Source organism: Dendrobates tinctorius, unplaced genomic scaffold (genome assembly GCF_039654945.1).
Source record: "Dendrobates tinctorius isolate UK_male_01 unplaced genomic scaffold, ASM3965494v1 ptg000022l, whole genome shotgun sequence".
NCBI lineage: Eukaryota > Metazoa > Chordata > Amphibia > Anura > Dendrobatidae > Dendrobates > Dendrobates tinctorius.
In genome coordinates, this window is record NW_027361690.1 from 60238609 (window position 1) to 60260256 (window position 21648).

Below are 21648 nucleotides of genomic sequence, written 5' to 3' on the forward strand. Positions count from 1 at the left end.
GTGGAGGAAAGAGGAGACTCTTAAAGAAGAAGTTACAGGTCTGTGAGAGCCAGAAATCTTGATTGCTTGTTTCTGACCAAATACTTATTTTCCACCATAATATGCAAATAAAATGAAAAAAAACAGACAATGTGATTTTCTGGATTTTTTTTTCTCAGTTTGTCTCCCATAGTTGAGGTCTACCTATGATGTAAATTACAGACGCCTCTCATCTTTTTAAGTGGTGGAACTTGCACTATTGCTGACTGACTAAATACTTTTTTTCCCCACTGTATATCTCACAAAGCAAGAATAGCAAACAGTGTAGACACAGGAAAAGGTTATTGAAGGAAGTGATATCTGCACATATTCCTGGGATATTGTTGCAGAACAGGAATAATAAACAGTGATTTTATAGCTTATCATTATTCATGAACCACAGTTCTGTTACAGCACAGGGGTAGTACATGCTGTATGATTCAGTGTCCCTGAGGTCAGGCAGAGTTACGATATAAGGTCTTACATAGATTTTTCTACTACTCGCCATGTTTTTAGACCCTATTTAGTGAGTAATATATCAGATATTAAGTTCCCTTTCTTTACTGAACCCATGTACGAGGGGCGCCTGAAATCTTTGAGGCCCACCCATGAAATCTTTATTGCATGGTCTTGTTTTGCAATGCAATATGCTATTTAGTTATGTGAAACAAGAGAAATGAAGAGCTACTAGGTAATAGATGTAAAAAAGGAGTATCACTTTATTAAGTAAATGTACAAGACTTACAACAATTGACTGAATAAAAGGCGGTGCTTGAGAAAGCGGTGCTCTTCTACCCGGTTCTGGGGTCGTGTCCGCTGCCTTTTACATCTTTTGGTGAGTGTCTACTTATTTGGTCTTCTCTGGCATTGGCCCTTATCAGACTCTTCTGGCGCTGACAGTTTATGTGCACACATACGTTGTTACTTGTCTCATGCTTACTTGCCAAATGCCTTATATACTCTGACCATTTTCTTTTTGAGCTCTCTCCCTCTGCATTCATACCTTTTTTTAGGATATACACTTGTTATTAACCCTTTATTGTCTTGGTATTTATGCATATATGGGCAGCGGTGTCCCCCTTTATGTCGCACCTGGATTATTCTGCTACAGTCTTGTCATGTCTATATTTATTTTTATTCAGTCAATTGTTGAAAGTCTTGTACATTTACTTAATAAAGTGATACTCCTTTTTTAGATCTATTACCTAGTAACTCTTCATTTCTCTTGTTTCATATGTCTTGTTTGAGCGGGTATCTTTCCCTTTTCAGGGAGTTTTGGCATTTTGCCAATTGGCATTTTTTGTGCCAACAAGGTGTTTTGCTTCTACATGTTATTTAGTTAAAAACACATGTGACATGCACACATATGAACAAGTCGGTAGGACACTGTTCATACCACCCACTGACTCAAACACAAACAGAGAGCACAGAATGACAATTGTGCAGAAATATCCTGCAGTAAAACATATAACAGTAGTCAGCAAGTGCTGATGAAAAGATGATAACAAATACAGGGTATTTAGTCGATACGTTTTTTTGCAAAAAAATGTATACCAAGCTGCTTCACCGCGTCAAGGTAACCCTATTTCAAGCAGTCCCTATCTAATGTATTTAAAACCTGAACATGTGAACAGTGTCTAAATGAACAGGATGAAGATAGGCCACTTCCTAGTACGTGCCCATACTAGCGGCCTATCTTCATCCTGTTCAGTTAGACACTATTCACATGTTCAAGTTTTAAATACATTAGATAGGGACTGCTTCAATAGGGTTACCTTGACGCGGTGAAGCAGCTTGATATACATTTTTTCGCAAAAAAACGTATCGACTAAATACCCTGTATTTGTTATCATCTTTTCATCAGCACTTGCTGACTACTGTTATATGTTTTACTGCAGGATATTTCTGCACAATTGTCATTCTGTGCTCTATGTTATTTAGTTAGTTGAATGGTCTCATGGGCAATCTGGATTTATTTTGATTTCTTTTGTTCCGTTACAGCATTTTAAAGTTGGGTCGCAAGGCTGAAATATGGAAATGGAGAAGTTGGCAAAGTTCACACATCGGCTGTTGCAATTCACTCCTGTGGGTTTCCAACTGCTTCATCACCCACCCTATTCCCCTGATTTGGCTCCCTCCGACTATCACCTATTCCCACAGATGAAAAAGCACCTTGGTGGAAGGTGGATTTGCAGCCATTGCAGCCATTGCAACAGCCGATGTGTGAACTTTGCCAACTTCTCCATTTCCATATTTCAGCCTTGTGACCCAACTTTAAAATGCTGTAACGGAAACAAAAAAAATCAAAATAAATCCAGATTGCTCATGAGACCATTCAACTAACTAAATAACATATTGCATTGCAAAACAAGACCATGCAAAAAAGATTTCATGGGTGGGCCTCAAAGTTTTCAGGCGCCCCTCGTACCTGGTCACATCTATCTGTGAATATCTATCTTGACCCTAACTATTTAATATGCTCATGCTAGTTGTTTATCAGTGGTGCCTTTGATTATAGCATCTCCTTGCCAGTTTTTTTTTTATACATTAAACCCCTGAGGTTACTTGATTCTTGTTGATTTTTTTTAATAAATCAATTAAACAAGAACAATGTAAATAGCTCAACACAATTATTATAATAAGCGGTTTCTCTAAATTAAACACAAAATGCCACTTTTAATGATTACCTCAGTCCTGTAATTATTCACCCCCTTCATGACTAGTACTTAGTAGAGCACCTTTCACTGGCATGAGTTAATAAAAACCTAATGCATAGCCAGACACCAGTTTTTGGCAGTGTTCCTGAGGAATCACAGGTAGAAATTACCAAATGTGTTCAATGTAAATTGAAATTGTCTTGAATTTTACATAAAAAATGTGAATTGTGCTGTTTCATAACTTTCCTGCACTTTCAGTAAAATGGTGTCCACCATCACGCTTTACGTTAGACAAGATTTTTTCAGCATGTGCTTCATTTTTGCTCTTTCAGATTAACCACTGATCTATAGGCATGACATTTTTCAGTTTCGTTTATTTCACTTCACAAAAGCGAACCTTGGGATTCTGTGGCTTATTTATTATGTTCTTGGGCTTTTGGGTCGGCAAATTTTTGCCATTGAGATCTTCATCATTATATCTTACTGTGCAAACTGAAATCAGCGTACCAGCTGCCACCGAATCTTACTGCAGGCTATCTGCAATCATTGAGAGGTTTTGACCGCCTGCCTCTGCAGAAATCTGGTGGCAACTAGAGATGAGCGAATTTGCCTTTTTTCGGGTCGAGTCGGGTTTCATGAAACCCAACTTTCGCAAAAGTCAGGTCGAACGAAATCGGCCGATTATCGTGAAAAGTCGAAGGCCGACTGAAACACGAAACCCAATGCAAGTCAATGGGGAAGCAAAGTCGGCAGGGAGGACAGGAAACACACCTACAGCGCCCATTTGAAAGGCAAAAACATCAATTTTTATTACTGAAGCTCGTCAACCTTAATTTACTTCATAATAATAGTTACGCACTGAAAACTGGGGGTTATTTGGCTAAAGTTGTGGGGGGTAGGGCTGGCTCCAGGTTTTCATGTGCTCTGGGCCAAAGAGCGCCCCTTTAACACATACCACAACTCATGATGCTCCGATACGGCAGAGAAATAGCGGTATAGTACAATGAAAAATATTTCACTTTTTACATCTCATGACTGATATCCATTTTAAATTCTCCAATAGCTCCAAAAACGGACAGTATATAACTCCATACAGTATTATGGGCACCGCATAGTGCACTATACAGAGTAATGAGGCCCATGTATTTCTCCATACAGAATCATTTTTCCCATATAATGTTTCATACAGTATATGATGAGCTCCACATAATGCTACAGTATATGTTGGTCATCATGGATGAAGCTCCACTGTCTTATGGGCCCAAATAATGCTCCATGTATAATGGGCCCCATTTCTAATGCTCCAGTGTATAATGGGCCCTGTAAATGCTGCTCCAGTGTCTGATGTCCACCTTTGGAATGCTCCAGTGTATGGTGAGCCCCATATATCATTCTCTAGAGTATAGTGCTTCCCAAAAATTGCTGTCCCAACATTGAAAACAATTAAATAAGTCTCCTCCCTAGGGAATCCCTGTACTAGTCTGGGCTCCTCGTCATCCCCATCTTCCATCTCACTGCACTTGGCTGTTTAGGCAGAGGGCGTACAGACGTGATGTCAATGCGCTCTCTGATCAGAATATCACTGTCAGGACATGCGGAAGAAGTCATGGCGGTGGAGCAGGGAGAGGTAAGTATTTCAACTTTGCAACTGCTGTGATCTGGAGCAAGCAGGGGGGGCCCACTCGTTGGCGACGCCACTGGCACAGGGCCCCTCATAGTACGGTGGGGTGTGGCGGGTGTCTGATGGCGGGTGGGGGCACCCCTTCCACTGGCAGAGACACTTTTGCGTACTATGAGGGGCCCTGTGCCAGTGCCGTCGCCCATGAGTATGCCCCCCTCCTGCTCAACGAACCTGCACTTTCATCTGCATCTTCCTCTTTGTCACCGTGTAAGGTGGTATAGTATGCAGGAAGGGGAACCTGAGTTTCCTCTGGGTCAGATTCTGGCTGTGTAGAGTGTGAGGGGAATGTAGTGGTCTGGGTCAATGTACCAGCAGAATCATCTAGCAGTGGCTGGGCATCAGTGCACTTGTGGCGTCCCCAGGAGAACGGTCGCCACAGAGGCATTACCTTCCTCCTAGGGTGTGTGATGTCATGCTTGGGAGCAACGAAGGATCTCTCTAGCATTTAAACCAACACACAACACATTTCCCACTCCATGCCAGCAGGGAGACCTCTCAACATGACTGCTGAGGAGCTGCTCTCTGTGGTCGGGAGGAGGTAAGTTAGGCCATTCTGTGCAGGGAAGGGGAAGTGTGTGGACGTGAGAAGGGGAGCTGGAGGATGAGCAGAGTTAAGGCTCACTCCTAGCTGGAGCGCATGGTCCGGATTCCGGTCTCCGAGTTTGTAGGGACACTGACGTTCCTGCAGCAGAATCCGGAGGAAGTAGCAGCTGTAAATGCTCTGTACAGAAATGAGGCTCGGAGGCCCCAGCATCGACGTGTGTGAGCCAGAAGGAAAAGGCTATGGCTGCCAGCCATACGAGAAAGTTCCAAAAGAGAGTCAACAGGGGGAACTTCATTGAACTCAGCACTGCGAGTACCTCAGATAAGCGCTAGAATGGAGGCCACACTACCTATCTGCAGAGAGAGAAATCCAAATTAGCATCCAGGCTGACCAACTCCTTCTCCATCTGTACTCTGGGTCCTGGACAGCACCTACCAAGAACAGGTAAAGGAACTGCACGACTGTGTCTGTCATCTTTCTCCTGCGCCTGGCGCACAGCTCAGCTACATCCTGCACTGCACACCATCTCCCAACTCTTTCATCTGCCCTGCGACTATGGCCCTACCTGTGCAGGTCTTCTACATCTTAGCTGCACCACAACATCTGTCCCACAGAAGCAACACTGCAGCGATGGTCAATCTAATCAGAAACCAGAGGTGGCGTCACGTATAATTCACCTATAAACGTAATTCACCCCTTTGCATGGACGCCCAGGGCCACGGAACGGGTCACCACCACCGTGACACATCCCTGTCAGACACCGGCCTGGTACCAATTAACCCCACTGCCCTGGCTGACCACCCACACTCCATGTCAGATTCATCTTGGACTGGGGCATTCACGATTTGACTTGATAACCCAGGCATGGTATGATAGAAAGAGTTACATGGACTAATGAGAAGTGTGGCCTGCTGCCTCATTCAGTTTGGGTGGGGGTGCAGGACACAAGGAAAGGGGTTCTTCCTGACCAGGAGCCAGCACTTGACCACTCAGTGCTTGCATTTTTTGAAACTTCAGAAGAAGCGGGCATATTTGATGGAGTCTGTTTCGGCAATGCAAGCCAAAACCAGTTTCTCATGCTCCACCTTTAAAAGCGGTTAACCTACTCCCAGAAAAGGTATCATTCCAGGCTTTCCGGAGCCAGACCATGACGCAGGCTCAACACCTCCTGCCTTAGCTGCTATTGTGCTTTTGCCACTACCAGCAGATGTACCACCACCATCATCACCAGCTAGCCCCCCGCGCCCACGTCCGCGGCCTCTTCCACCAAACTTCAAAATTTTGCACAAAATAGACACAAAATAACATCAGATATATGGCACTGTATCAGAAATGTACAGCTATATTCAGTCAAAGGATAATTGTCAATCTCCATATATATTCCATGAGTCACACAGAGACGCTCACAGGCTCAGTATGGATTAGACAAGAATATAAAAAGTAGACAAAGTGTACAGTATCATCAGATAGCAGGTATATAAAGCATGGTTTAAACATTAACAATGTACGTCTACAAATCAGGAGTAGTGTTGAGCCACCATGCTAGTGTTTTGGTTCGTCACACAGGAGGCAAGTTCGTTGAATGTTCGTCGAACCCCATTGAAAACAATGGCAGGCAAACACAAACACATACAAACACATAGAAAACAATTACAAAACACCTTAAAAGGTGTCCCAAAGCAGAGAAAATGCTCAGAAGACAAAAATTACATATGGAAAAGGGCAACTACACTTGGAAAAGAGGTGGAGGAGTAAAAGGAGGAGGTGGAGGAGACACATATATAGGCTTATCGTTCCATTATGAAGTCAAGAAAGGATGGAATAAAAATGTAAAATACCAACCAAAAAAAAAAAAATTCTGAAATCTAACACGATCATATACCGTCGGACTTCCCACCAATAAATTATGCCAACTGGCGATCGGGCGGCGTTATTCCCACGAACCTCCAAACAGCGTCCATGAAGGCAAAGTGTTTGTTTTCTGGGGCAGTATGATTGCAAAGCTGAACCTTAAAAGAATGTCCAAAAGGGCAACACCAGGAGTGGAGCCTGCGGCTTAATTGGACTCAACCCGGGAAACCACAACCATGCCACCTCAAGAAAAGATGCACATATTGAAAGCTTTGTCGATTGTGTGTGTGGTGTGGCATGTCCGTTTGTAGTTGTGCTAGCAATTTGTCAGCTTTATTCCGTTAACGAACGAGACTCCGGCATGCCCCCGCGGTACGCGTCAAGCTTACTAGAGGGATACGCGAGGCTCTGGCACTATCATGGTCAATCATGGCGTTACATGTCCGGGGCTGCATGCGCCCTACACTGAAAGGACCAGCTTTTGTTGCTTACAGGTGCAGATAACCAGCAGAACACTGTTAGTGATTGGGATCTGTGATTCCAATTATTCCCCGCGAACAATGATTTCCCAGTAAGTGCAGGTCAACCGCAATTCCTGAATTAGGCCTAACCGGCATTCCTGAAAAAATGCAAAAAATTACGTGTCCAAACCACAGTTGCTGTAGCTTGCTTAACAGCTCGGCAGCCATTCTCAGGCCCAGTATGGATTCCACAAAATTCTAGAAAGTTGATAAAGGGTACAGTTTCACCGGGTAACACGTATATAATGTAGCATAGTTTACACATTAAAAACCTATGTCTATATAACAGGAGGCAGGCTCAGACGGCCTCAGGCCCAGTATGGATTAGACGTGATTGGACAAAGGTGAGAAAGGGTACCGTATCACTGGATAACAGGTATGTATAGCATAGTTTACACATTAAAAACGTAGGTCTATATAACAGGAGGCAGGATCAGACGGTCTCAGGCCCAGTATGGATTAGACGTGATTGGACAAAGGTGAGAAAGGGTAACGTATCACCAGACTACAGGTATGTATAGCATAGTTTACACATTAAAAACCTATGTCTATAGATCAGGAGGCAGGCTCAGACGGTCTCAGGCCCAGTATGGATTTGACCAGCTTGTTCAAAGTTGAGAAAGGGTACATTATCACTGGATAGCAGGTATATATAGTATAGTTTAAATATTTAAAATCTCCATGTTCTCAGTATGGATTAGACAACAATCTAAAAAGTAGAAAAAAGGAAATGTATTTGAAGCATACACCAGTCTACACTTTTGGTGGTATTTTTAAATCTTCATATATATTTCTGTCTCAGTAAGACAGTCCAGACTCTCCGCAATAGGAAATGAGATGCATACAATTACTGACATAAATTCTAGTGATTGTAGAAATCTAGGAATTCCTATTCACGGGATAAACTTCCGTCACAATTCTCAGAGGCGATGCTGACCCTCAATTAATTAGTGTGTGGAGACAGCGAAAACCTTTCTTTGTGAAGAAAGTGTTGCTGTATCGCAGTACCATTGATCCCATTGCCATTACTCACATCCATATAATTTTGATCACAGGGAGAGATGTAAACATGATGCTCACTGCCTATCATGCTCTGTCACGTAACTTTGGAATGCAAAAGACAGAAGCTACAGGCCGTAGGTGATTCATTTGGATTGGCATGAGAGGGGACATTTAAAAATGTGTGCTGGAATGTCACATGTCTGTGGGTAGGAAAACTGTGAAAGCTGATGAGAAACCACCACTGCATCTCATTGTGAGTCGACGTCCATAAGAAATGGAAGCCATTGATCATCTGAAGCTAGATCCCGGCCAGCGGGACAGGGCATAGCTACGTCTTAACCATCATCTTCTATCAGTTCACCAAATTTGTAGTGGCAGTCCCAGTGAAGGATTTGACAGCCCAGACTACACAGCGGAGGAGCAGGGAGAGGTAAACATTGCAAATGTTGGGGCCCTGTCCAAGGAAGGGGGGCCCACTCGTGGGCATCGGCACTGGCACTGGGCCCCTCATAGTACGGCGGTGTGTCTGACGGCAGGTGTACACCCCCACCATCAGAGACACTTGATTGCACTATGAGGGACCCTGTGCCAGTGCTCGCGCCCAAGAGTCGGCCCACGGTTGCGTGCGCTAGGTGGTGACCCCGGCCATGTGGGGAGGAGGCAGCCCAGTTAGGGAGGTTTACAAAATGGCATATGTTGATGTGGGACATTCACCTGCTGCTAAAGGCGAAATTGGTCAAGTCCCAGGAAGAGGCGGACCAAAGAAAGCCACTTTTCTGTCAACTTATGTGTCATCAGGGTAATGTGTGACAAAATCCTTGGAAACCCATGCATGGTTCATTTTAATGAAGGTTAGATCATCCACATTTTGGGTCGACAGACGGGTCCCTTTTTCTGTCAGGATTGATCCAGCAGCACTGAAGACTCTTTCCGATAGCACACTTGCAGCTGGGCAAGCGAGCTCCTGTAAGGCATATTGTGCCAATTCAGGCCAGGTGTCCAGTTTAGCTGCCTAATAGTCAAATGGGAATGACCTGTGAGGGAGAACATCGATATGGGAGGAAAAGTAGTTTGTAACCATAGTTGACAAGTGCTGTCTCCGGTCACTTTCAATTGATGCAGTATTACCAGTCGTGTGAGCGGGACTTGAAGAATCAGTCCACAACATGGTCATGAAACCCCTGTCTCCAACACCTCTTCTAAGTTGCCAACCGGCCCCTACGGCTTGTGTGACAACCATCACCACTGCTGTGTGCTGGGAATGCCTCAACCAACCGATTTACCAGAGTTGCTTGTTTGTTAGCCAATATTAGGTCAAGGTTCTCCTGTGGCATGATATTTTGGAATTTGCCTTTATAGCGTGGATCCAGGATGCTGGCCAACCAGTAGTCGTCATCGTTCATCATTTTGGCAATGCGGGGGTCCCTTTTTAGGATCTGCAAGGCATAATCTGACATGTGGGCCAATGTTCACGGTGTCAATGATGCACTGCGAGTGCTGGGTGGAGTAACACTTTCAGGCAAATCCACATCCCTCCAGTCACGCACAAACCCAGTACCAGACCTTGCCACACCAACATTTTCTCTTGCCCCACGAGAAGCATCCTCCTCCCCTAAATAATCATCCCCATCATCATCCTCCTCCGCCTCTTCCTCTTCCACCTCGTCCACGACAGTTCCCTGAACAGACAATGGCTGACTGTCATCAAGGCTTCCCTCCTCCTCTTCCTCATCATCCTCGGCTGCAGACGCCTGCTCCTTTATGTGCGTCAAAGTTTGCATGAGCAGACGCATAAGTGGGATACTCGTCTGCGCTTACCAGCCATGTGCAATCCTCAAAACATTGAAGGAGTTTACAGAGGTCTTTCAGCTTCGACCACTGCACACTTGTCAACTCCATGTCTGCCCTCAAAGTGCCTGCCCGTGTATCCTCCCACAAATGCATTACGGCCTGCCTCTGTTCGAACAGCCGCTCAACCATGTGCAGGGTGGAGTTCCACCTTGTTGCAACGTCGATAATTAGGCGGTGCTTGGGAAGGTGGAGCAATCACTGCAGCTTCTGCATACGACTGGAGTGTACCGGCGACCGGCGTATGTGCGAGCACAGTCTTCGAACCTTATGGAGCAGGCCTGTTAACTCCAGATAATTAGTGAGGAAGCACTGCACCACTAGGTTCAAGGTGTGAGCCAAGCAAGGTATGTGTCTGAGTTTTGAAAGGGCTATGGCTGCCACAAAATTCTGGCCGTTATTACTAACTACCTTGCCTGCCTCAAGATGTAGAATGCCCAGCCATGACTCAGTTTGTCGCTGAAAGTAGTTGGCCAGTACCTCCGCCGTGAGTCTGTCGCCCAAACACATCATCTGCAACACAGCCTGCTGACTCTTTCCACTAGCTGATCGATAGTGGGACACATCGTTTGCACCACTGTCAGCTGCGAATGCAGTGCTCGTGCGACTGCGCTCTGTGGACGAGCTTTCGCTTCTGGTGGAGGAGGAGGGTCGAATGCCTACAGCCAACAGTTTCCTATACCGTGGGCAAGGCAGCACTGTGCCATCACAGCTGTCCCCTGTGGACCCTGCATCCACCACATTAACCCAGTGCACAGTGATGGACATGTAATGGCCCTGGCCATGCCTACTGGACCATGCATCAGTTGTGAGGTGCACCTTTTTCCACTCACTGATTGCTTGAGTGCATGGACAATGCGGTCTTTCACATGAAGGTGGAGGGCTAGGAAGGCTTTGCAAGAAAAGAAGTGGCGACTGGGTGGGTCATAGTGTGGTATTGCGTAGGCCATGAGTTTGCGGAAAGCTGCGCTTTCAACCAACCGATAGGGCATCATCTCTAACGAGATTAGTTTGGCAATGTGGGTGTTCAAACCCAGTGTACACGGATGAGAACTTTCTTGTCCTACTCATAGTCTCTGATAGGGTGAGCTGGACTAGAGAGCTGCATATGGTGGAACTAGCGGTGGACATGGCGGACTGAGAGAGGGTTGATGATGGTGATGGAGTTGGTGTTCTTTCTGATGGCCCAGATTCAGTCTTTCATTGCAATAACAGTGTGATTCCCTGAATGATTTGCCCTTGCGAAGACAACTCAACATTTGCAGCTGGTGGTGTGCTAACCGGTGGACTTACAGTGGGGGAAACAATGTAGCGTTGCTGACTATCTTCTTTGAGAGCAGTAGCACATGTGGTACGTGAGTTTTGGTAGTCCGTCCACGCTTGCAAGTGCATGGTGGTTAAATGTCTTAGCATGCAACTGGTATTCAAATTTCTCAGATTTTTCCCTCAGCTAAAGGTCTTTGCGCACTTTTTACAGATAACCTTTGCCTGATCATTAGGATTTTGTTCAAAAAAGGGCCACACTGCACTCTTCCTACTAAGGAAGACATTTTGAGGCCTTGCACACTGTGCTATTTTGACCGTCTGGCCAAGCTGTGCTGCAACTCTTTTGGTTTTTGTAACCCGTTTATAAACTGCTCCAGGTCTGCCAGATAACAGCTGTTGCGATGTCGATGCCCGCTGCGGATGCTCCTCCTCCTCTTCTGAGCTATTGGCAGCGGCACCCTCTACCCCAATGGATGCCAATCTGGGTCAACTGGGTCATCCATCACCTCCTCTTCAATGTCATGTGCACCTTCCTCTGTGTCACCGTGTATGGTGGTATAATATGCGGGAAGGGGCACCTGAGTTTCATCTTGGTCAGATTCTGGCTCAGTACACTGCGAGGACAATGTAGTACTCTGAGTGAATGTACCAGCAGAATCATCTATCAGTGGCTGTGCATCAGTGCACTCCATGTCAGATTCATCTTTGCCTGGGTAATTCATGATTTGACTTGACAACCCAGGCATGGTATGTGAAAACAGCTCTATGGAGTAATCTGTAGTGTGGCCTGCCGCATCCTTCAATTTTGGTATGGGTGAAGGACACAAGGAAAGGTGTGGTTCATGAACATGAGCCTCCAATGATGATTCAGTGCTTTTATTTTTTAAAACTTCAGAAGAAGAGGCGATAGAGCAGGAGGCTGAGTCAGCAATGCAAGCCAAAACTTGTTCTTGAAGCTACGGCTTTAAAAGCGGTTTACCTACTCCCAGAAAAGGGAGTCTTCGAGGCCTTGTGGCACCAGACAATGATGCAGGCTCAACACTTCCTACATTAGGTGCTAGTTTGCTTTTGCCACTACCAGCAGATATACCACCAACACCATCATTACCAGCTGCCAACCACCGTCCACTTCCACGGACTCTTCCACCACACTTCCTCATTTTTGGGGAAAATGTACCCAAAAAACCACCAACTATATGGTACTGTAAAACAAGGTACAAGGTGTATATAGTAGTGGGGAGAATTTGAATCTCTCTAGACTTCAGGACACAGTTGGATTCTGTCAGGCCCTGTTTATTTTACACCGCAATGTGACAGGCAGATTATGGATGGTGTAATAAAGGTGGATAGAGGACTGTGGAGAATTGGAATCTCTCTAGACTTCAGAACACAGTTGGATTCTGTCAGGCCCTGTTTATTTTACACCGCAATGTGACAGGAAGATTATGGATGTGTAAGAAAGGTGGATAGAGGACTGTGGAGAATTGGAATCTCTCTAGACTTCAGAACACAGTTGGATTCTGTCAGGCCCTGTTTATTTTACACCGCAATGTGACAGGCAGATTATGGATGGTGTAAGAAAGGTGGATAGAGGAATGTGGAGAATTGGAATCTCTCTAGACTTCAGGACACAGCTGGATTCTGTCAGGCCCTGTTTATTTTAAACCGCAATGTGACAGGCAGATTCTGGATGGTGTAATAAATGTGGATAGAGGACTGTGGAGAATTGGAATCTCTCTAGACTTCAGGACACAGTTGGATTCTGTCTGCCCCTTTTATTTTACACCGCAATATGACAGGCAGATTATGGATGGTGTAAGAAAGGTGGATAGAGGACTGTGGAGAATTGGAATCTCTCTAGACTTCAGGACACAGTTGGATTCTGTCAGGCCCTGTTTATTTTACACTGCAATGTGACACGCAGATTCTGGATGGTGTAATAAAGGTGGATAGAGGACTGTGGAGAATTGGAATCTCTGTAGACTTCAGGACAAAGTTGGATTCTGTCAGGCCCTGTTTATTTTACATCGCAATGTGACAGGCAGATTCTGGATGTTGTAAGAAAGTTGGATAGAGGACTGTGGAGAATTGGAATCTCTCTACACTTCAGAACACAGTTGGATTCTGTCAGGCCCTGTGTCTATAACGCCGCAATGTGACCGGCAGAAATTGCCTAGTGTATGACAAACTACAAGGTGTATATAGAATTGGGCAGAATTGGAATCTCCCTAGAGTGTAGGTCTGTAAGAACGGACAAACTCTTCGGCTTTTCCTTACAGAGTCACACACTTAGATAGCTTCAATTTGGCCGTGATAACAGCCGTTACATGGTACTGAGAGAGGAGCGTGCACGTACACCGCTGTACTGTGTATGCAAAATTGTCAAGCTCCATGTTTTTGTATACGGACTGACACACTCTGTCTCTCCCTAGTTTTGAATGCAATCAAACAGCAAATATACTAAACTGTTTGAAAAACAGACAAAACTATAAGGTGTAGATCTGTAAGAACGGACAAACTCCTCGACTTTTCCTTACAGAGTCACACACGTAGATAGCTTCAATTTGGCCGTGATAACAGCCGTTACACGGTACTGAGAGAGGAGCGTGCACGTACACCACTGTACGGTGTATGTAAAATTGTCAAGCTCCGTGTTTTTGTATACGAACTAACACATGCTGTCTCTCTCTAGTTTTGAATGTACTCAAACAGCAAATATACTAAACTGTTTGAAAAACGGACAAAACTATAAGGTGTAGGTCTGTAAGAACGGACAAACTCCTCGACTTTTCCTTACAGAGTCACACACATACAGTAGATAGGTTCAATTTGGCCGTGATAACAGCCATTACACGGTACTGAGAAAGGAGCGCACACCGCTGTACGGTGTGTGAAAAAATGAACGCTCTCTACCTCACCAGGACAAAATAATACAATTTGGATTGCTTTTAAAAAAGCAGTTTGAACACCAGTGTGCACACAGCAATGCAGCTAGCCTTAAAAGGCAGGCTAATCACCACCAGTGCTGCTGCACAAAAGCAAAAATCTTCACCTTTCACTGCACAGTAACTACAGTGAAAAGCGCTAGCAGCAGAAGCAGTTTTTTTTTCTTTTTGCCTTCCTAACGCTCTCCTTACAGAATCAGCAGCTGCAGCAGCTCTCCCTATTCTGAGACCCGCCCTTTTATACCCCCTGTGATGCCACACAAAGCAAGCCAATCACTTGCATGCCCTTCTCCAAGATGGTGGTGACAGCTGCCTATGTTATCACGTTGCCCACAGTGTCCGTTCTTCCTGATTGTCTGAAAAAGGGCGCTAAAGCATCTTTTGAAATGCGACTTTGGCTCTAAAGTCGCCGACCTCGTGGCCGACCTCACGCTAAGGTCGGGTTTCGTTTCATGAAACCCGACTTTGGCGAAAGTCACCGACTTTTGAATTTTTTCGACCCGTTTCGCTCAACTCTAGTGGCAACCAGTGACAGCTTCTTTCAACTCAAAACAAATAATATAACCAGTAAGGACCATATTTTTCACTACACGTCTCAGTGTTCCTGTATTTATTTATATTAGCGTCTTTATGTCACTAATACAAATCAACTGCCGCACGTCCCAGAACTTCCAGGGTCAATGAAGCTCCAATCAGCTCACTAGTTCGGCGTGCACATGCTCCTGACGTCATAGTAGCACAATGAGTTTACCTCATCACACTGCCGATGTTAGTGCAAACTGCCGCAGAGGAGTAGAAACCTCTGGAGCCGGGAGCAGGTAATCACTCATTGAGTCAAAGATAGAGGGGGCAGCCTTGGTGGGTTGCTCTGTGTACAGAAGCAGCAGACCAGCATGGAAAAGGGGGAAGCATGGTGTGGGATGCCTATGAAAAATTGGAATGCATCGGGTTGAATGCCTATGTAAAAGGGGGCCCGCATGGGGTGGGATCACAATGGAAAAGTGGGCAGCATGGGGTAGGATGCCTATGAAAAGGGGGCAGCATAGGGTGGGATGTCTATAAAAAAAAAGGGGTCCGCATGGGGTGTAATGCCTATGGAAAAGAGGACCCTCATGGGATGGGATCACTATGGAAAAGGGTCAGAATTGGGTGGGATGCCTACAAAAAGAGGGCAGCACACAATGAGATGTCTATAAAAATGGGGGCCGCATGGGGTGGAATGCCTATGGAAAAGGGGCCATTATGGGGTGGGATTCCTATGAAAAAGGGGGCCGCATGTGATGGGATGCCTATGGAAAAACAGACAGAGTGGGATAACTGTGGAGAAATTGCCGCCTGGCGCAGGATGACTAAGGAAAAACGGGCGGCATGTGGTGGGATCACTATAAAAAAGGGGACCGCGTGGGTTGAGATCCCTATGGAAAAGAGGTGGCATGGGATGGAATCACTATGAAAATGGGGAAGCAAACAGTGGGATCACTGTCAAAAGAGGGCAGCGTGGGCTGGGATTACTATAGAAATGGGGGCAGACTGGCATCATTATGGAGAAATAGCAGCGTGGGATGGAATGACTGAAAAAGAGGCAGCATGGGGTGGGATAGCTATGAAAAAGGGCATCACGGCATCACTATGGAGAAGGGTGAGATGACTGAAAAAGGGGCAGCGTGGGGTGGGATCACTATGAAATGGCCAGTGTGCGGTGTGATCACTATGAAAAAGAGACAGAGTGAGGTGAGATCAATATGAAAAAGGGGCAGAGTGGTGTGGGATAACTATAAAAAAAAGGGTCAGCGTGGCATGGGATCACTATGGAAAAGGGTAGAGTGGGGTGGGTACACTTTGGAAAAGGAGCAGCATGTGATAATTTTTTGTACACCGATAACAGCGAGGGTTAGTTATTTATTTGGGTTCACAGCATTACCTATTTAAGACACAGCATAGGTGATTTATTCTATTTAGGAACATTATAATGACACTGTTATTTTTAAGGGCACTGTATCAGAATGTGCTGCAGAAGACTGTAGAAGATGGAGATCTGCAGAGATGAGCTGTGGATGGGAAAGTCATCATGGCACCAGGATCTATGAGGTACCATAATCTAAACTATTTTGTAATATACTTGGATTCAAAATTCCCTATCTTTCCACTATCTAATTGCTTTTCCTTTTTTATGATGCTTCGTTTTAGAATCCAAGTGCCAGCATCAGAGCAATGTCACAATACCCGGTGTGTCACAAAGCGACTGGCCCTGCGTGACACAACCCAACAATCGGTCGGTCACTAAACGGTAAAGCAAACATGGGAACACCGGGGACACAATTACAACAGTGGGCCCTGCGATAGGGAATGGGGAAATGGACATCTCCTGCACTCTACTGAAGATGTGCCCTGCTCTTACTAGCATCCCTATAAAGGTTCTTTCAACCTGTCTCCGAGCAGGATACCTTAGCCCTCACTTGCCCTGCACCTATCCCTAACTAGGGAATTGGCAAGTGAAGACACTGGTCCCACCGCTGCACTAATACAACACAAGGTAAGGATAGACAGACAGCAAAAGGATAGACAGACAGCAAAAGGAACAGGGTAACAAAAACCACACTTAGCTTTCTCTGCTGCAATGCACCGCACAGCAGAGTAAGGCACCAGATAACAGCATTCAGCTGAAGCACCACTGCACCAGCAACCTCCTGTCTTCAGCACAGTTGGTATCCAAAAGGACCTGTATAACCAACAGTCAGCTGATGCATGAGGTGACCTTTCAAAGGAAGGTGGGAGTGGTCACCACCAGCATCAGCAAACTCACCAGCAATGTAATTACACCAGCGGCCATCGGGGGGAAAAATTATATTAACCCTCGATGGCCTGAAAGGAAAAAATTTTTATTGTGAGAATCCAGATCTCCTACGGATCCAAAATGGGTCGTGACACGGTGTAAGAAGACCAGTGATGTTACTTGCTGGGTAATGCTGGTCTCTACGTGTCAGGTATTCTGACACCACTCAGTGGCTGGTTCATTACTGCTGATCTGATCCGGCAACAGAGGTGTGCAGACATTGTGCACATTGAACAGTGCTCAGGGAATAGCTGAGCTCCTGAAATGAGCGTCAATGATGACACTTCATTTCAGGGAGGTGAAAGAGACTGCAGGAGTGGCGGCAGCCTCTGCCCCCTGATGAAACGCCATCTCAGTATCCCAGCATGCACTGGAATTCTCAACGATGCATCATCAAAAAGAAAGTAGAAAAAAACAGTTAAATAGTGTAGTTAAGGAAGGATGGTGAATTTTTAACACAAGTATAGTTGAACATAGTTTAGATTATGACACTAAATACGTGAAGATTTAGAATAAAAATTACTTTGCCTTCGGAAAACATTTAAAAATTACTCTATAAATGTTTACTAATGCTTCAGCCTGCTACTAATCAGTACTGTGATTCCTGTATGGTAGTTTGATTATGGTTTGCAACAACAACAATTCTACTCATCACCTTGCCATTGTTAAGGACATACTGGGAGTTGCAACTTCATGCAATACAAGTGTAAAACTAGGGGCTATCCTGACATTGCAAGTGAACGCTCTACTAATCTTGTTGATAGATCTATATACTGATGGTGGTTCTGGTGCTGTATTTCTGTACCGATGATTGTTCTGGTGAGGTACTCATGTGTTGACTGTGGTACTAGTGAAGTATTCACGTACCAATGGTGATTCCGGTTACGTGCTGTAGTCATGTAGTGACGGTGGTTCTGGTGATTAGAGGTGACGATGAGCAAAATTGTTTAGAAATTATTCGCCAATTTCAAATTCGGCCTGAACATTACACATTCAGATTCTTGTTCGGATTCCCAGCATTTTTCTCAAAATCTGCAAAATGTGGCCAAAGTTCAGTAAAAGATTGCGTTTCTATTAATTCTTCAGTTAGGACTTTGGCTACGATAGTGGTGCTGTATGATCAGCAGGGGGGAAGTGTTTGAGAAAGGGGAGGGTATGGGAAGATGTTAGAGTAGTGGAGAACTGTAATTTTTTTTTTTAATTTACTTAATGTGTGGAGAATCCAGCAGCCAATCAGGGAACAGAAACCATCCACAACCCCCAGACACAAGGGCTTGTGCTGACAGAGGGTTGAGTAGGGTGAACATGACAACTGCTAGACTGTGAATGAGGTGCAGACATAGTTGTTATGGTGTATTGAGAAAGATGTAATGTGCTCAGTTTCTGAGATTTGTCATAAGCAGCAGGCATGTCTACTTCTGTAACAACTGACAGCCTCTGACTCATCCCGACTGTAGCAGATAAACAAGTGGAGGTACTGTGGCAATAAACCTGTGTGAAGCCTTTTGCCATGGTGATGGAGGAGGAAGAAGCAGCAGATGAGGTTGATAGAGCAGCCGGTGGATGGTGAGGACCGCTAGGCTGCATTTTACCGCAGTGATATTTTCTGACTAACACATGTTTATCATGCATGAAAATTTTGCCTCTACTGAGTCTTTTTTTTTTTTTACAAAGTTGGGTCAACCTATTCGATCTAAAAAAAGGCCCAGGATAGGCAACCCTTGCCGTCCATGTGAACTGCACACACGCGGCTGCTGCTGGCCACAGCCAGAGTTGTGGTTGAGAATGCAGTGCACAGCATAGTTCAGTCCATGTGGGCCTCAGGTATCTGAGTCTCGACAGGAACACCTCCACTTCCATGTCTGGTGACGAGGATCTGGATTCTGCTCCAACCCTACTTCGTCCATCCACGGAACCAACTGAACAGCAGACCTCTGATGTCCATGAAATAGAATGTGTGAATAACTCTGCGGAGTCACCCATCTGTGGTTCCCCAGAGTCAGTTGGGCGGTTGGAGAGTTGTGATGCATGGGGAAACAAGGTTAATTGGGGTGCCACATCTGAGGACTAGAGTTGAGCGATACCGTCCGATACTTCAAAGTATCGTATCGGATGGTATCGGCCGATCTTTAAAAAAAGTATCGGTATCGCCGATTCCGATACCGGAAGTCCCATTCAAGTCTATGGGACTTCCGGTATCGGAATAAGAAAAACCCTTTCCTGCCCTTGTACAGCCTCTCTGGGGTCTGTACGGGCCTTTCGGGGGGCTGTGCCGGCCTGCCAGGGGGTCTGTGCAGGCTCCGGTGGTCTGTGCCGGCCTGCCGGTGGTCTGTGCAGGCTCCGGGGGGCTGTGCCGGCCTGCCGGGGGGCTGTGCCGGCCTGCCGGGGGGCTGTGCAGGCTCCGGGGGGCTGTGCAGGCATCGTCCGATGGGACTACAAGTCCCATCGGGCGATGCCTGCTACCATGACAGTGATTGACACATTAGCCAATGATGGGACAGTAGTAGTCCCATCATCCGGCTAATGTGTTAAATGTAAAAAAAAAAAAAAATTACATGCTACATACATACAACATGCATACTACATACATGCTACATTCATACTACATACTACATACATGCTACATTCATACTACATAAATACTACATGCAACATACATACTACATATATACTACATGCATGCTACATACATACTGCATGCTACATACATACCACATATATACTACATACATACTACATGCATGCTACATGCATGCTACATGCTACATACATAACACATATATACTACATGCATGCTACATACATACTACATGCTACATACTACATATATACTACATGCATGCTACATACTACATGCTACATACATACTACATATATACTACATGCATGCTACATACATACTGCATGCTACATACATACTACATGCTACATACATACTACATATATACTACATACATACTACATACTACATGCTACATACATACTACATATATACTACATGCATGCTACATACATACTGTATGCTACATGCATGCTACATACATACTACATACATGCTACATACATACTACATATATACTACATACATACTACATACATACTACATGCATGCTACATACATACCACATATATACTACATGCATGCTACATACATACTACATGCTACATACATACTACATGCTACATACATACTACATATATACTACATGCATGCTACATACATACTACATGCATGCTACATACATACTACATGCTACATACATACTACATACATACCACATATATACTACATACATACAATACATACATAGACATACAGTACATATAACATAGAGTAACATACTTACCAATACTTGTCACATTGTTCCCCGAAGCCATTGTCTTTTCCGGGATAAATATTAACATAACAAACCACAAAAATACTCACCCACGATCCGAAGCAGTCCACGAGTGTGTCCCACGACGATCTTGGGTAGAGAACTGCAGCATCAGATGATGCTGCCGTTCTATACGGGCTGCAGGAATCCAATGACGGAAGGTAGGTATCCTTCCGCACTGTATTCCTCCGCCACTTAAAAAAAAAAAAGTCCCTAGTCTCACTTTATGCCATTGCTGTGTGGGAAATGCAATGGCATAAAGTGAGACTAGGGACTTTTTTTTTTTAAGTGGCGGAGGAATACAGTGCGGAAGGATACCTACCTTCCGTCATTGGATTCCTGCAGCCCGTAGAGAACGGCAGCATCATCTGATGCTGCAGTTCTCTACCCAAGATCGTCGTGGGACACACTCGTGGACTGCTTCGGATCGTGGGTGAGTATTTTTGTGGTTTGTTATGTTAATATTTATCCCGGAAAAGACAATGGCTTCGGGGAACAATGTGACAAGTATTGGTAAGTATGTTACTCTATGTTATATGTACTGTATGTCTATGTATGTATTGTATGAATGTATTGTATGTATGTAGTATATATGTGGTATGTATGTAGCATGTAGTATGTATGTAGCATGCATGTAGCATGCATGTAGCATGCATGTAGTATGTATGTAGCATGCATGTAGTATGTATGTAGTATGTATGTAGTATGTATGTAGCATGCAGTATGTATGTAGCATGTATGTAGTATGTATGTAGTATATATGTAGTATGTATGTAGCATGTAGTATGTATGTAGCATGCATGTAGTATATATGTAGTATGTATGTAGTATGTATGTAGTATGTATGTAGCATGCAGTATGTATGTAGCATGCATGTAGTATGTATGTAGTATGTATGTAGTATGTATGTAGCATGCAGTATGTATGTAGCATGTATGTAGTATGTATGTAGTATATATGTAGTATGTATGTAGCATGTAGTATGTATGTAGCATGCATGTAGTATATATGTAGTATGTATGTAGTATATATGTAGTATGTATGTAGCATGTAGTATGTATGTAGCATGTATGTAGTATGTATGTAGTATATATGTAGTATGTAT

The 21648-nt window shown here is 44.6% G+C and overlaps 1 protein-coding gene across 1 annotated transcript in view; it reads right to left on the reverse strand.

Annotated features, from left to right (window-relative positions):
- Nucleotides 1–21648, reverse strand: part of AGBL1 (AGBL carboxypeptidase 1) — a 1225565-nt gene that overhangs the window by 331174 nt on the left and 872743 nt on the right. The window lies entirely within an intron of this gene.